The sequence below is a fragment of the Elgaria multicarinata genome, chromosome 10, assembly GCF_023053635.1.
Source record: "Elgaria multicarinata webbii isolate HBS135686 ecotype San Diego chromosome 10, rElgMul1.1.pri, whole genome shotgun sequence".
Classification (NCBI taxonomy): domain Eukaryota; kingdom Metazoa; phylum Chordata; class Lepidosauria; order Squamata; family Anguidae; genus Elgaria; species Elgaria multicarinata.
Window position 1 is genome coordinate 17,614,465 of NC_086180.1, and position 13,846 is coordinate 17,628,310.

A 13,846-nucleotide genomic window follows, 5' to 3' on the forward strand; every position below is an offset into this window, starting at 1 on the left:
GTGTAGATTAAGCCTTAAGCAAGCTTAATTTAGTCTGGATTGCATCCAGTGTGTTTAGGAACAGGATGCCAGAGCAGAAGGTTGTGTAATCGAGAAAACATATGGTTTTAAGATGATGGCTAATTGTAGGATATGCAAAATACTGCTATCTGGCCTGCAGAGTGATGTGTTGGATTATTTGGGAGAGGCTTTCCGGACCTTAGTTCTTGAGACACAAAGCCTTTTTATTTTTATTCTTGTTTCTGCTGAGCTCAAAATGTGAGAAAGGGAAAGGGATTGGCCATCCTTGGCACTAAAGGTTTCATGAGTAATTACCATGTCAGATGTGATGGTCTGTTAGTTTTTAAACTACAATCTGCCATGGAGTGTTTCAACATGTCCAGTAAAGCAAGCTGATTTTCTCTTGGCTCCTGACAGAAACCAGTCCCCCCCCCCCTTGAAACTCACGTTCTCCTACGCTGTTCAAAAATAATGTGCCTGTAACGTAAGAACGCGATATACGGATGTCTCAAGACAGTATCCGGCGGTGTCATTTCTGCAAATTCAAATAGTGTTAGTGGAGCTTTGGCAAATCTTTCTGTTGTGGAACCTCTTGCACATGGCGCTTAAGCAACCGTTTGTCCAACTGCGCTTGTGCAAAGGTAACTTTAGTCAGATTCTCCTCTTGCACATACTTGGGAACCTGGTTTCTGCTAGTGCAACATCATCTCTGCTAGTGGAATGATAGAGTTGACTACTACTTCAGAATACGGCTGGTTGGATATTAAGCCGTGTAAATGAGAGAGGACATCATGACTGGGTTTAGGTAACACAATAACCAATGGTGGATTAAATATCCAACAATATAGGACGCTTAAGAAAACCTCTACTCTCAGATTTATTTATTTATTTATTTTATTACATTTATATACCGCCCTACAGCCGAAGCTCTCTGGGCGGTTTACAACAATTAAAAATGGTAAACATTAAAAGTATACAAAATTTAAAAACCATCAAAAACATAAAAAACCAGTATTAAAAACAACAATTCTGGGGTCCATTAAAAACAAACTTAATGTTGTTAAATGCTGTTAAAATGCCTGGGAGAAGAGAAAAGTCTTGACCTGGCGCCGAAAAGATAACAATGTTGGGGCCAGGCGAACCTCATCGGGGAGATCATTCCACAGTCAGGGGGCAACCACTGAAAAGGCCCTCTCCCTTGTTGCCATCCTCCGAGCTTCCCTCGGAGTAGGGATGAACCTTCTGTGCGTGTGAACGTTCTAGCGCACTGAAATCTTCAGGGGATTCTCTGGCCTTAGCTAGACCTACCAGTTATCCTGCAACGGAGGAGGGAAGATCTCGCATTGTGTTTAAGGCAAGATCCCTCCTCTGTTTACATGCGACAACCTCAGAAGGAGAGGTGTCACGCCTACCATTAAAAAAAAATTCTTAACGGACCAGCAGTGCACGAATGCTGGTGCGCAAAAGGTAAGTCCTTTTTAAAATTTAAATTACTTTCCCCACTCCCTCCACCCTAATCATGATGGGTGCAGCACTCAGCTCTGCATGATTCCTTGCATGGAGCCGGGTCAACCTGTGGCAACCGGCCACACGTTCCGCGGTCTTGGGCTCAGCCTGGGACCGCGGAAAAACCAGGGCCTGAGGGGAGGGCTATTTCCCGGGGCAAGGGAGGAATCATCCCTCCCTGATCCTGGGATCCCCTGTGCATCATATGGACGCACAGGGACAATCCTGGGGTTCGTCCCGGGATAAAGCCCCATCTTACTATGGCCTCTGCTCCATCAGAGGCTGATGGTTATGAGGATCAGGGCATTTCAGTAGTTGCAGCCTCTCTAGGGAGATCTAACATAATTGCTTGTACCCCACTGTTATTGCTTCTGTTCCAGTTCAGGATTATTTTATAATGAAAAGCGGGCAAGAAATTTCTTAAATAAACAAACATGGTTCCTGCCTAGGGAGATCCAACAGACCTGGTTCCTCGTGACCTTTCAAAGGTTGATCAAAGCTGTTTTGTTCCACAAAGAACAGGCAAAACAATGTTTGCTGCTGCTGCTGCTTTAATTAATGAAATCATTTTGACTTTTATTGCTGTGAGCATTGATTTATTTACTGAATGATTTATTTTAATATTGCTTTAGAAAGTCTTTTTTCCCCCATTTTCCTGTAATTTGTATATGACTATTAGCCAAGCCTTTCTCCTGAAGAGTTTGTTTGTTTGTTTATTCATTCATTCATTCAGAAAATATGTTAGCTACGTTTCGGCATAACCTCCCAAAGCAGCACAAAATTAACAGAAAAATACAATCGAATACAATCAGCAAATCAATAAAGATAAACGATTCAGAAAGGCTGCACCATTGATCCAATAAAAGCCAGCCAAACCATAAAGTGATGATTAAAAACAGCTTTACAAGGTGCTGGAACACTTGGGCAAATAAAATCTTTTCTTGTCAAAGTTGGCACCAGGTGAGCTTCTATGAGGAGTGTATTCCAAATACATGGCTGAAAACGGTTCCTCTCTTATCACCATCTACGTAACCGCTGATAGTGGTGGAACTCATAAGAGGGCCTTTTATAAAGGCCATAAAGTTTGGGCAGATTGGCATAACAGAAGGCAGTGATTCCACTAGACAAATCCCAAGCGACTGATCCTATGGGGAAATGATATCCAAAGTTAGGGATGGGTGAGAATTTTGTTTCAGTTCAGTTTTGAAAAGTTCTCCATATTCTGAACAAAAAGAACTTGGGATTTCTTTTTCTTTTCTTTTTTTAAAAGGAATGTGGATGAAAACCAAACTGATCCATACAAGCCCAGGGCTTTGAGTGCTTATCTCTTAAAAAGTCTGGCTTTAATGCCTGTGTAGTCAACCATGCTAGTACATAATTAGAGTTGCCTCTTGTTTTTCTAGCAGGCTCCTGATCTTTAACAGCTTCTTGCAGGCAGGTACATCATGGTTCTCTCCGTGCCAGGACTAGCTGAAAGGTTGGGAAAATTGCAAATCACCCTCCCCCCACTGTGTTAATGGTGGCAGCCATTAACCCAGCGGGGAAAAGGGCATGATCCAGAAGCCGGGACAGACCTGTGCCCGAATGCTCTTGGGGCTAGTGAGCACTCCGGCCCGACCCAGCACTGGCCGCGTCCATCTGGGCCCATGAGGGCTGGACACGGGGGTGTCCACTGCCCTTGTGGACCCAGACAGACCTTTGCAACGTTCCTAGATCTGCCTATCCCTACCCAAAGTGAGGGAATTGGATTATTACCATGACTCTTTCAGAGGGCTCATCTACACCAAGCAGGATATTCCATATGAAAGCAGTATGAAAGTGTTATATAAAAGGCAGGAACCACAAACATTTGGACACAAGCATTTGCATAAGGCTGCATAACCCGCTATCACAACCTCATTCATTCAAAGTCAGTTATCGCCAACAATGCACCCAAAGGATTATGCCATTTCATTATTCACATGTATGGGACTCTACCCTTTCAAGGAGCTATCAAGGGAAACCTAGACATATTCAACACCTCCTAGATGTGGATCCTCGTGTGCCACCAACCCTGAAAGGAAAACAAAGGCTATAGCTTTAACTCCTTCCGTGCGGATCTTGCTCAGAGAGCTGAGTGGATTTAATTGCTTCTGCCACAAAGATGAATGCCTCCCCCTCCACTCTCTGACAGTCAGCAGTGCCTCTTCATTAGTCGTCAGGAGCACAAAACCTCAAGGGCATCGGCGATACTTCAGTTGAACTAATTTCGCCTGTGATGTCTCATACAGTGAGCAAGGAGGTTATTTACTGCATGGCAATGGGACGTTTCATTGTATTACAGCCTCAACCGCTGTTAAACTTTTCTCCGGAAACTGCTGCCATTATGCCACCAGGACGTCATGTCATGAGTGATCGTTTGTTTCACTGCTCATCACCAAAATACTGAAACCTAAAGAATACTATTCCTCTCTACCTAGTGTATCTTACCCTTACCAAGGTGCCCTTTGGCAAGTCTCTCAATTTCAAGGTGGATCTTGATGTCATGAGAGAGATAAAGCTACTCTGCTCCATGTTTCTTTCTTGTAACTCCTAGCTTAAGACAACAGATGACGTGATATCACTATTCTATGCATTACCTTGTCCCCCCACGTCACAACATTGGCTTTCTTCTTTGGGGTGGGCCAACGCACAATGCCATGGTATTGCATCACATGTTGGATTTGGCTAGGTGTTATATGAAAGAGAGTTGTGGCAGCTCTGTGTCTTCCATAATGACCCTATTCAGGCGACACGCTAAGCCACGGTAGTTAAGCATTTGAACTAAACTTTATGGCGTAGTGTGTCATGTGAACCATTCCTAACCATGGTGGCTACGTAACCACAGTTTAAACATGCTCACTAACCATTCGCTGCAAAAGGGTTATTGGCCTAACTATGGCTTAGCATGTTGTCTGAACAGGATCTCTATCTAGTTTCTCCACCACACCATCTGCAGAGAAAGTAACATGGGGACAGTAATACTGATCTACCTTACAGTAGTGTTGTATTGGTTCCTGAGTTTCAATAGATGCTGGTGCTAGAACCTAGAACACACAGCTTTATGCACAGCTGTGGTGTGCATGAGGGCTACAGGTTGTGGCATCTTCCCTAGGAACTAGAGGGATCCCAGATGCTAGAGTGATCCTGCCCAATCAAGCTAGCCATTGGCTCTCCATAAAAGGAAGAGCTATATAGTCTTCCTATCTAGGCTGAGATTTTTCCTCTTGGCTTGTTGTTGTGCCTTGGCTCTGATTCTTGGCTTCCATTTGACTGCTGCACATTCTAAGCTCCGACATTAGAAAATATATGTTAAGTGCTATAAACACTCAAGATCCATTATATACTTGCTAAACGTGATTATGACATCTAGGATAACTGGGGAGTATTGGACTTGGATTGGGGAAATCTGGGTTCAAATCCCTATTTGGGCATGAACCTCATTGAGTGGCCTTGTGCAATTCACAGTCTCTTAGCCCTACAGATGTTGTTGGACTCCAACTTCCATCAGCCTCAACCAGCATAGGCAATGGTTAAGGATGAAGGGAGTTGTAGTCCAGCTGGTGGGTCACCAGTTCCCCACCCGTGCCCTTAGCTAATGTCACAGGATTGTTGGGAAGACAAAGTGGAAATGAAGCTATGCTCATAACCCTGAGCATATTGGAGGAACTGCAGAATAGAAATGTGATAGAGAAATAATGAATAAATAATTCTAGGGAAATCTGCAATTTCACACAGGGCATGAACTAGCAGTCATCTGACATTTGAAAATAAAGCTGGTTGAAATCCGGAAATAGTCTGCAATGGTGGAGTACATGAAAGGTAAAGCTATAAATGGAAGCAATCTTCCAAAAAGTTTTCATAATGATATACGCCATCCTTTCCCAACCTGGATTCCTCCTAAATATGCCTGCCCAGGACTTGAGATCTGTTAGAGAAGCCCTCCTCCACGTCTCACCAATGCAAGACATAGCTATGGTGGGACACGGGAGAGAACTTTCTCTGTTGTGGCACCCCGACTGTGAGATGTCCACCCCTTGGAGGCCCGACTTGCGCCAACTCTGATGTTACTCTGGTGCCAAGTAAAGGCATGGCTTCTTAACAAAGCCTTTGAGGGCTAAATTCACCAAGCTTGCACATTGTTTTAACAGATTTATTTGTTTTACTGCTTTTCAACTCTACATTGGTTTTAGCTTGATTAATGGTTGTTATATTGGTTTAGCTTGATTGTTTTTAGCTGTGTATATTTATTGTTTTATATTGTTGTTTAGTCTTATCTGTAAGCCGCCCTGAGATCCTAGTGATATAGGGTGGGATACAAATGTTTTAATAAAGAAATGTTTTTGGACTCAACATCCACCACCTCCAACCAGCATGGTCAGTGGTCACAAATACTGGGAGTTGGAATCCAAAACGTCTCAACAGCGCCTGGTCAAGGAAGACTGATAGGTACTATATAGTGGTTTCTTCTAGATCTGTGTGCAAATGGCCTCTTGAAATACTCCATCCTATTTTTGAGCAGAAAAATTGGGACCATTTCACTAGATTTATCCAAAGGAAGAAGGAATTATTGAACAGTTGGTTCAGGATGGGCTCATCATTAGCACTGGCAGAAGTATGACTTTTTTTCTCTTTGTTTTATTTTTGCAGCTTGTCCTCCACAATGTCCCAGACATAGTGCAGGTTCAGGACATTGACGGTGAGGGGAAGGATTTCTTGGGGATCACAAAATATAGTGGATAATAAACGGAGAAAAAATAGCAAAGTGGCCTCCTTTTGGGCTGGGGTGGGGTGGGGTGGAGAATGGAAATCTCATAATGTTTCACAGAAAAATGTATTCTGATATTTTTTTGGCTCAACTCTACCTTAAAAACATAAGAAGAGGCCTGCTGGATCTGACCAGAGGCCTACCTGATCCAGCATTCTCTCCACACAGTGGCCAACCAGCTCCCCATGAGAAGCAAGAGATGAACACAACTATGGCATCTTTCTACTAATTTTCCCCAAGAAACTGGTGGTATTCAGAAGTATGATGTCTCTGATATGCAGCCATCATATCTCACAGCCATTGATAGACTTCTCCTCCATGAATTTGTCTAAGCCCCCTTTAAAGCTATCCAAGGTGGTGGCCATCATTCCATCTTGCAAAGTTTCTTGTCACCATTGATGATGAGAGGAGGACTGAGCCATTGACTACATCTTAGGCTGAATCTACACCAAGCAGGATATTGCACTATGAAAGTGGTACATGGTATGTGTCGATGGGCCCCAAAAGTTGTCCATGTACTTCAATACCACTATTTATTTTATTTTATTTATTATTGCATTTATATCCCGCCTTTTTTCCTCCAAGGAACCCAAGGCGGCGTACAAAATCCTCCTCTCCATTTTATCCTCACAACAACAACCCTGTGAGGTGGGCTGGGCTGAGAGTCTGTGACTGGCCCAAAGTCACCCAGTGGGTTTCCATGGCCGAGTGGGGACTAGAACCTGGATCTCCTGACTCCCAGGCTGACACTTTAGCCACTACACCACACCGGCTCTCTTACTACTGCTATAAAGCAGTAGTGTGGCTCTGGCCTTTTATATTCCACTTCTATACCACTTTCATAGTGCAATATCCTGCTTGGTGTAGATTAGGCCTAGGAGTGACACAGATTAAAAGTCTGCATGTGTGAATCAGTGGGAAATGCCTTCTTGCTTGACCTTTCGGAAAGAAACAGCCATGAGTACTATAGGCAGGTTTTCAGCTGAGGAAGTATTAAAGAAAAGTTGAGAGTCAGAAGAAGGAATGACATAGGCAGGTCTTTTATTTTAAGGAACATGAAAAAGAATTTAAGAAGTGCCCTGATGCTGGATCAGACCATGGGTCCATCTAGTCCAGCACTCTGTTCACATAGTGGCCAATCAGCTGTCAGCCAGGGACCAAGAAAGCAGGACATGGTGGTACATCACCCTCCCACCCATGTTCCACAGCAACTGGTGCATATAGACTTACTGCCTCGGATACTAGAGGTAGCACATAGCCATCAGGACTAGTAGCCATGGATAGCCTTCTCCTCCAGGAATTTATCCAACCCCCTTTTAAAGCCATCTAAATTGTTGGCCATCGCTGCATCTGAATTCCATAGTTTAACTATGCACTGTGTCAAAAAGTACTAATTTTTAAAAGGAAAAACAGTACAGACTGATAATCAATGTGTATTAAGACACCCCTTGTTCGTCATCCATCCCTGTCATCTCCAGGTGTTCAGAAAGCTGATCTTTGTGCTAAAGATAGGTCTGGAGGAGAAAACGTCCAGTATTTTTTATTTTGGAATTATCAGCTGGTATTAGCAGGGCTGCTCCTAACAGGCATGCTGTTTTGCCATTCATTGGCAGGGAAACACACCTTGTTTCCTTTCCTTTGTCCTTTTCTCCCCTCGGGGTGTCTCTTTTGGCGCTGATGTGAGGAATGGGTCTCTGACATTGTGCATAGATCTCCTCACTGCCTGGAACAACGAATGCCAGGCTACCTGCTGAGCAAATGCACACAGATCAGGTGGCTTTCTTGGTATGTTGCATAAAGGCCTGATGTGTTAAGCTGGGATATTTCAGCCTTCATTAACTAAAATTAATGTCAGGTTCCTACGCTGTGGCAGGCTTAATGCTCATAAAACCTGCAGGGCTGCTCAAGTATGTTGAGAAAGCTTCTCTACCCCTCCACCCTTACTCAGACATCATTTTTGCCTGAGCAAAGGTTTGATTCTCAATTTTCTGATGTAGGTGTAGACCAAGGGCATGTCTAGATGAGGGCTTATCCCGGGGATTGCCCTGGGATCATCCCTGTGCGTCCCTCCCATTCCCTGGGATAACTGGGACAACTCTAATCCCAACTTTTCCCGTGGACTCGAGTTTGTCCTGAGTCCGCGGGACGTGTGGGCAACCATCACGGCTTCATCACAGCTCCTCATGAGTAAACACAAGGAGCTGGGAACCAGGCATGGAGCTCTTCAGGAGCTCTGTGGCCATCGGGGGTGGAAGGGGGGAGCAGGATCATTTTTTAACCCCCCCCCCACAACCCCCCTACCTGTATCACTGGATTACTCTTGCACTCATTTTCGATAAAAAAAACCAAAAAAAAAACACAAAATGGCGGGCACGACGGCCTCTTTCTCCCAGGACGTCACGCACACCATGTGGACTGAGGGGGATGGATCTCGTGATCACCATATCGCGAGTTCCTCCCCCTCCCCTCCCTAGGTCTAGACATGCCCCAAGAGGTCATTTAATATGCATTCTTTCATTCATCACCCTTAGAGATGGGCAAACTTACCAGCATCTAATTTGTTGGATGCTCATCCTGCCACCACAGCCGTACGTCTCCAGTCATTGGGTTCCTTTGAGGCTCAGCGAGGCCTGACAAGCACTCGGCAGCTGTCCGCCCTCACTCTGGTAATTACACATTTTCCCCCATTGCATAAATAGTGGCTGGAAAGTCCCCATTTATGCAGTGGGGGAAATGCACAATTTCCAGAGCCTCCTTTATGGAACACAATGGAGGCTCCAGACAAGGGGAACACTTGGAGTGTGGGCCCACGAACATACCACAGACACCCAACTGGGTCCAGCGGTGTGGATGTAGGGAAGACCTTCAAATTTAAAATCACTTCACTGGCTGCCAATTAGTTTCCAGGCAAAATATAAAGTGTTGGTCATTACTTGTAAAGCCCTCCGTGGTTTGGGTCCAGGTGCCCTGAGGGATCGCCTTCCCCCGTACAATCTTCCCCACACACTCAGGTCCTCTGGGAAGAATTTACTTCAGTCAGCCAAAACTATGTGAACCGCCCAGAGAGCTTCGGCTATGGGGTGGTATAGAAATGCAATAAAATAAATAAATAAAACTAAGCTGACAACCATTACCCAGAGGACCTTCTCTTCTGCCACTCCCAGACTGTGGAATGGCCTGCCGGGAGAGATTCGCCGACTCAACAGTCTTTCTGAATTTTAAAAAAGCTATAAAGACTGATCTCTTCTGGCAGGCCGACCCAGTCGAATTTCAAGATGCCTGGCTGTTATTTTAATAATGTATTAGTTTTGATATATATTTTAATCAGTTTTATGTATTTTACTGTATTTTATAGGATTTTTGAATTTAATGTTGTTCCCTGCCTCGAGGCAGGTAAGAAATAGATGATGATGATGATGATGATGATGTTGTTGTTCCAGGACTTAGTCAGGTGCCCACAACATCCCTGGTCAAAAGCTAAAGCTCTCAAAGCATATACAATAAAACCAGGGTGCACAGTTGCTGAGTATTCGAGAGCTTTCAGTGGAGGTTCATGCAGCCTGGCTCATGGGGGTGGGTAGCAGCAGCAGTGGGACGAGAACCCATTGGGCAAATGCTCGTCAATTTCACCCATCCCTATTTCTTATCTGTCCTGAATCTCCCACCAATCAGCTCCATCGGTTGACCCTGGCTTCTCAGTACTATGAGCGAGAGAAAAATGTCTCCCTATCAACATTCTCCACACCATGCATGATTTTGTACACCTTCCTTCATTGTATGTAGATGACATACATATACATGTATGTAGATGACATACATGTACACTGATGGTGCTATATAAATAAATAATAATAAGTGTGTACACAGTGCGCATTATTTTAGAAATGGCATTCTCTCCTGTGTGAGAGAGTCGGGTGAACGTGTGTTTTTTTAATGGTGATTGCCCTCTGCAATTTCTTTTAATAGCACTTGTATTATTATTTTTTAAAAAGAATTCTTTTAAAAACCCATTTCACTTGATTAACCAAGACCCCTCTTTAGTAGTCCATCAAAAGTGGTTTAATTGATTAATCAATTCAACTTTGCAGCCCAAATTGATAAAGTGCATTATCTCAGTAATTTTGCCATTAATGCATGTGACAGGGACAGAGGCGGTGGTAAGTGTTTCTACTTAAGACTGGTCTTGTGCACTATGAGAAAATTTAATGGAACTGGCTATCGAGTTCTTTTATCTCTGAGCCATTGTGCTGAGTAATCTGGGGGCTGTCTATATGTGGGGAAAGCCCCACCATCGCTGTGGATCTGTGCAGTATCGACTGTGGATCTGCAATGCTGCGTTATGAAAAAGTTGGGATTTACCCTGACTTTTTCAAAGGGAGCAATGTCACCGCATCTCTGCAGCCAATCCAGGGTTAACTTGGGGGTGCAGTCTGGTAGAAGGTGACCAGCGATTGGGCGCCTTCCACCAGGAAGAGAGCGGGAGTGGCTGCAAGGCTTCAGTCTCAGGATTACCTGATTTATTTATTTATTTATTACATTTATATACCACCCCACAGCCGAAGCTCTCTGGGCGGTTTACAACAATTAAAAATAGTAAACATTAAAAGTATACAAAAATTTAAAAAACAGTATAAAAACAACAGTATGATGCCACACCAGGAGAGGGGAAGGGCGGGGTTGAAGAGGGAGGCAGCCCCAACTCAGCAATGTGAAGAGAGCCCTCTGGAAAGTCACGAGGAACACTGAATTTCAGAACTCAACACAAACATTGTGGCCACAATCCAACACGTACTTTCGTATGTCCCAAAGCCCATTGCAATCAGCTCTGTGTTGGATTTCGGTCTCTCTCTAGATTTTGCAATTTAGTTGGCCCTGCTGCCTTTGAAAACGTAACACGAGGGCAACTTTTTACACTAAAAGCACAGAATGGAAGACATTTGCAGGCCGCATTTAAAGGTAATTGGATCCCTACCAGCTTTGAAGGGCCTGAAAATCTGGCGACTCCTGCTTTAAAAGGAACAATTTGCTCCGCAGGAATAGGGAAGGAGCTATTGATTTTAGGCAGATGTCTGCTGCTCCCATGATCTGTAATTGTAAGTGCCGCATACTTACTGAAGCGTTTCTCTCTCCCCCTCCCACGCCCCTAGTCCATACTCTGTTTGTGGTCAAAGGGAGAATCTGCTCTTTAAAAGCTTCTCTCTGGGGGTAATTATGAAAAATGCCACAGCCTCTCCAGCCCAGGTGCTGGCGGCCTAAATGAGGAGAGATGAGGAAGGAAATTACCCAGGGAGGCTGATCTTTTCAGCTCGCCAACTGCAGCGCAATGACTGCAGGATTGGACAATGCCATCTGCTGCTATTTGGCGTGGCTTCTCCACAGGAGAACAGAGCTTGCTATTGTCCTCGACCTTGGCAGAAGAAGTTGGCACCAGGCCCGCAAGTCTGCTGTCTTCGAAGCGAGATAGGGAAGGACGGAGGGAGACTGTGTCAAATGCACCAGAGTCCCTTCCCTGTGTCCTTTTGATCATGCGGAACCTCAACCATGGAAGAGAGGGAGAATTTCTCAGGCTTAATTCAGCCTTCTCCAACCTGGTGTCCTCCAGGTGTGTTGGACTTCGAATCCCAGCATCCCCAGCCAGCATGGTTAGCTGGGAGTTATAGTCCAGTACATCTGGAGTGCACCAGATGTAGTTGAGTATTTATTTATTCATCTGTAACATTTCCATACCGCTGATTATAATAGAATCACTCAGCAGTTCACAACAGTGGAGTACAATATTAAAACATAACATTAAAACATACCATGAAAACACAGTATTAAAACATCTCCAACAACAATAAACAAACTGTAAAATGGAACAGCAGAATGGAGTGGCATAGTTGATTTATTTAAGGCCCAGGGAAGGCCTTGGTAAACAAGTGCGTCTTCAGGACGCGTTTGAATGATCTACATTTTTTGCCTCCCGAACTGCACGAGGAAGGGTTTTTAAATAGTGGGTGCTAGCTTGCAATCTGGGAACTTCATGACGACATTCTGTCTATTTCAGAATGACCAGCAAGACCTCCTCTGGTGATCTTAAAGGTCGCCTGGGTATATATCAATGGCTACTAGCCCTGATGGCTATGTGTTACCTCCAGTATCCGAGGCAGTGAGCCTGTGTGCACCAGTTGCTGGGGAACATGGGTGGGAGGGGGCTCTTGCACCATGTCCTGCTTTGTTGGTCCCTGGCCGACAGCTGTTTGGCCCCTCTGTGAACAGAATGCTGGACTAGATACACCCTCGGTCTGATCCAGCAGGTCACTTCTTATGTTCTTATATAAAGAAAGGTGGTCTGCTAGGTATCCTGGGTAGGATCTACACTGCTGCTTTATCGTGGTTTTTAATGATATTGACAACTGTTCAAGCCCAGGACACTTCCCATAAACTGTTTTCAAACCATTTTCAAGTGTTATATCCTGCTTGGTGTTGATTTGGCCCAGACCCCAAGTTGTTTAGGCTTTATATGACAGTAACATAACCTTGTACGTGGCTCGGTAGCTTATAGGCAGGTACCAAGGGGAAGGCTGGTTGTGTTCATGAGTGTTTTCAACACCAACACAGTTGGGATTGAACTATGTTGCTAGTTCAGGGTGAACTAGTTGCTAGTTCAGGGATGGCCGAACTCCCCCATGCCTTGTTTGTGCAGTGCTCACCGGGCTCTTGGCGGTTGCCTGACTCTGGACAGTGCACCCAACGAGAATTTGTGTGTGTTTTTAACCACGAGCTGCAATTTTTATAATTTATTAAAAACATTGATATACTGTCTTATCTCCTAATTAACCATCAATATATAACTATAACTTAGCCTTCCCAAACCTGGTACCCTCCAAAGTTTTTGGACTACAAGATCCTGCATTCTTTGGGCAATACCTGGAAGTTCTCCATGCCTGTGCTTGATCAAATAGAGCTGTTGTATTGAAGGTATTGCTCTGTTGACCAGACAGATAAAGGAGGCCAGGCTCTTGGTCTCTATACCTGGTCTATCCAAATGACGGGTTCATACTTAGGGTGACCAGATTCACCGGGAAACCCTGGAGACCTCCAGAAAAATGGAGATCTCCAGGGCAACTGGGACTGGACCCCAATTCACCAGGGAAAAGGCTGGCAGATGCATTCCCAAAGTTCGGAACGCATCTTCCAGCTCCTCTCCCCAGCGTTGATCTAGGCTTCTCTGCTTGCTAGTGGTTGTAGGGGCCAATGTTGCAGGTGTGCAGACAAAAATATTTCATCCTGTTTTGGAAGTGGTCCCTGAGCCTAAACAGCAGCTCCTAACTCTCAGCCTACACTCCCAAAATTTCTTGTTCAGACCCCAGGATCCCTGGCAATATGTGGGTTCGTAAATCACAAAAGTATAGATTTATTTTTAGGTCTCTTCATACATGCCCCTCCCCTGACGGATGTGGGAGTGGGTATCTATTTATGCATTTATTGATTTCTGTATTTATAGCCCCCCTTTCAGTTGTCTCAAGGCTCTTCACAACATATTAAAACATTCTATAATAGCATGTTATAAAG

The 13,846-nt window shown here is 44.5% G+C and overlaps 1 protein-coding gene across 2 annotated transcripts in view; it reads left to right on the top strand.

Moving 5' to 3' along the window:
* The window catches only part of ARHGAP24 (Rho GTPase activating protein 24), a 412,693-nt gene that overhangs the window by 158,182 nt on the left and 240,665 nt on the right, over window positions 1-13,846 (top strand). The window lies entirely within an intron of this gene.